The following is a 4,476-nucleotide window of genomic DNA, read 5'->3' as shown; positions in this document are numbered from 1 at the left end:
CATACTACACAAGAATCCTCCACAGCTGAGTCAACTGAAGTTTCATTCACAACCGGACAAACTGATGCAACCGCTGCAACATTAACGACTGAGTCCACTGATCTCACTTCAACTTCTGACCAAACTGGCACAACTGTCTCAATGACATCAACTGAGTCCACTGATGCATCTAGTTCCACTGACTACATCACAACCACAGAATCCAGTGTAACAAGTGAACCCACTGATGCCATGTCCACAACTGATCTTTCTGGTACAACTGAGGCAACAACTGGGATAACTGATGGCACCTCTGCAACTGATGGAACTCATACTACGCAAGAATCGCCCACAGCTGAGTCAACTGAAGTTTCATTCACAACCGGACAAACTGATGCAACCGCTGCAACATTAACTACTGAGTCCACTGATCCCACTTCACCTTCTGACCAAACTGGCACAACTGTGTCAATGTCATCAACTGAGTCCACTGATGCATCTTCATCCACTGACTACATCACAACCACAGAATCCAGTGTAACAAGTGAACCCACAGATGCCATGTCCACAACTGATCTTTCTGGTACAACTGAGGGAACAACTGGGATAACTGATGGCACCTCTGCAACTGATGGAACTCATACTACACAAGAATTGTCAACAGCTGAGTCAACTGAAGGTTCAATAACAACCGAACAAACTGATGCAACAGCTGCAATATTAACGACTGAGTCCACTGATCCCACTTCAACGTCTGACCAAACTGGCACAACTGTCTCAATGTCATCAACTGTGTCCACTGATGCATCTTCTTCCACTGACTACATCACAACCACAGAATCCAGTCTAACAAGTGAACCCACTGATGCCATGTCCACAACTGATCTTTCTGGTACAACTGAGGCAACAACTGGGATAACTGATGGCACCTCTGCAACTGATGGAACTCATACTACGCAAGAATCGCTCACAGCTGAGTCAACTGAAGTTTCATTCACAACCGAACAAACTGATGCAACAGCTGCAATATTAACGACTGAGTCCACTGATCCCACTTCAACGTCTGACCAAACTGGCACAACTGTCTCAATGTCATCAACTGTGTCCACTGATGCATCTTCTTCCACTGACTACATCACAACCACAGAATCCAGTCTAACAAGTGAACCCACTGATGCCCTGTCCACAACTGATCTTTCTGGTACTACTGAGGTAACAACTGGAATAACTGATGGCACCTCTGCAACTGATCAAACTCATACTACACAAGAATCCTCCACAGCTGAGTCAACTGAAGGTTCAATCACAACCGAACAAACTGATGCAACCGCTGCAACATTAACTACTGAGTCCACTGATCCCACTTCACCTTCTGACCAAACTGGCACAACTGTGTCAATGTCATCAACTGAGTCCACTGATGCATCTTCATCCACTGACTACATCACAACCACAGAATCCAGTGTAACAAGTGAACCCACAGATGCCATGTCCACAACTGATCTTTCTGGTACAACTGAGGGAACAACTGGGATAACTGATGGCACCTCTGCAACTGATGGAACTCATACTACACAAGAATTGTCAACAGCTGAGTCAACTGAAGGTTCAATAACAACCGAACAAACTGATGCAACAGCTGCAATATTAACGACTGAGTCCACTGATCCCACTTCAACGTCTGACCAAACTGGCACAACTGTCTCAATGTCATCAACTGTGTCCACTGATGCATCTTCTTCCACTGACTACATCACAACCACAGAATCCAGTCTAACAAGTGAACCCACTGATGCCATGTCCACAACTGATCTTTCTGGTACAACTGAGGCAACAACTGGGATAACTGATGGCACCTCTGCAACTGATGGAACTCATACTACGCAAGAATCCTCCACAGCTAAGTCAACTGAAGTTTCATTCACAACCGGACAAACTGATGCAACCGCTGCAACATTAACGACTGAGTCCACTGATCTCACTTCAACTTCTGACCAAACTGGCACAACTGTGTCAATGTCATCAACTGAGTCCACTGATGCATCTTTATCCACTGACTACATCACAACCACAGAATCTAGTGTAACAAGTGAACCCACTGATGCCATGTCCACAACTGATCTTTCTGGTACAACTGAGGGAACAACTGGGAAAACTGATGGCACCTCTGCAACTGATGGAACTCATACTACACAAGAATTGTCAACAGCTGAGTCAACTGAAGGTTCAATAACAACCGAACAAACTGATGCAACAGCTGCAATATTAACGACTGAGTCCACTGATCCCACTTCAACGTCTGACCAAACTGGCACAACTGTCTCAATGTCATCAACTGTGTCCACTGATGCAGCTTCTTCCTCTGACTACATCACAACCACAGAATCCAGTCTAACAAGTGAACCCACTGATGCCATGTCCACAACTGATCTTTCTGGTACAACTGAGGGAAGAACTGGGATAACTGATGGCACCTCTGCAACTGATGGAACTCATACTACGCAAGAATCGTCCACAGCTGAGTCAACTGAAGTTTCATTCACAACCGGACAAACTGATGCAACCGCTGCAACATTAACTACTGAGTCCACTGATCCCACTTCACCTTCTGACCAAACTGGCACAACTGTGTCAATGTCATCAACTGAGTCCACTGATGCATCTTCATCCACTGACTACATCACAACCACAGAATCCAGTGTAACAAGTGAACCCACAGATGCCATGTCCACAACTGATCTTTCTGGTACAACTGAGGGGACAACTGGGATAACTGATGGCACCTCTGCAACTGATCAAACTCATACTACACAAGAATTGTCCACAGCTGAGTCAACTGAAGGTTCAATCACAACTGAACAAACTGATGCAACAGCTGCTATATTAACGACTGAGTCCACTGATCCCACTTCAACGTCTGACCAAACTGGCACAACTGTCTCAATGTCATCAACTGTGTCGACTGATGCATCTTCTTCCACTGACTACATCACAACCACAGAATCCAGTCTAACAAGTGAACCCACTGATGCCCTGTCCACAACTGATCTTTCTGGTACTACTGAGGTAACAACTGGAATAACTGATGGCACCTCTGCAACTGATCAAACTCATACTACACAAGAATCCTCCACAGCTGAGTCAACTGAAGGTTCAATCACAACCGAACAAACTGATGCAACCGCTGCAACATTAACTACTGAGTCCACTGATCCCACTTCACCTTCTGACCAAACTGGCACAACTGTCTCAATGTCATCAACTGTGGCCACTGATGCATCTTCTTCCACTGACTACATCACAACCACAGAATCCAGTCTAACAAGTGAACCCACTGATGCCATGTCCACAACTGATCTTTCTGGTACAACTGAGGGAACAACTGGGATAACTGATGGCACCTCTGCAACTGATGGAACTCATACTACGCAAGAATCGTCCACAGCTGAGTCAACTGAAGTTTCATTCACAACCGGACAAACTGATGCAACCGCTGCAACATTAACTACTGAGTCCACTGATCCCACTTCACCTTCTGACCAAACTGGCACAACTGTGTCAATGTCATCAACTGAGTCCACTGATGCATCTTCATCCACTGACTACATCACAACCACAGAATCCAGTGTAACAAGTGAACCCACAGATGCCATGTCCACAACTGATCTTTCTGGTACAACTGAGGGAACAACTGGGATAACTGATGGCACCTCTGCAACTGATGGAACTCATACTACACAAGAATTGTCAACAGCTGAGTCAACTGAAGGTTCAATAACAACCGAACAAACTGATGCAACAGCTGCAATATTAACGACTGAGTCCACTGATCCCACTTCAACGTCTGACCAAACTGGCACAACTGTCTCAATGTCATCAACTGTGTCCACTGATGCATCTTCTTCCACTGACTACATCACAACCACAGAATCCAGTCTAACAAGTGAACCCACTGATGCCCTGTCCACAACTGATCTTTCTGGTACTACTGAGGTAACAACTGGAATAACTGATGGCACCTCTGCAACTGATAAAACTCATACTACACAAGAATCCTCCACAGCTGAGTCAACTGAAGGTTCAATCACAACCGAACAAACTGATGCAACAGCTGCAATATTAACTACTGAGTCCACTGATCTCACTTCAACTTCTGACAAAACTGGCACAACTGTCTCAATGACATCAACTGAGTCCACTGATGCATCTAGTTCCACTGACTACATCACAACCACAGAATCCAGTGTAACAAGTGAACCCACAGATGCCATGTCCACAACTGATCTTTCTGGTACAACTGAGGGGACAACTGGGATAACTGATGGCACCTCTGCAACTGATCAAACTCATACTACACAAGAATTGTCAACAGCTGAGTCAACTGAAGGTTCAATAACAACCGAACAAACTGATGCAACAGCTGCAATATTAACGACTGAGTCCACTGATCACACTTCAACGTCTGACCAAACTGGCACAACTGTCTCAATGTCATCA

The sequence above is a fragment of the Eutrigla gurnardus genome (genome assembly GCF_963514095.1).
Source record: "Eutrigla gurnardus genome assembly, chromosome: 23".
Taxonomy (NCBI): domain Eukaryota; kingdom Metazoa; phylum Chordata; class Actinopteri; order Perciformes; family Triglidae; genus Eutrigla; species Eutrigla gurnardus.
This window is presented reverse-complemented; position numbering follows the sequence as displayed.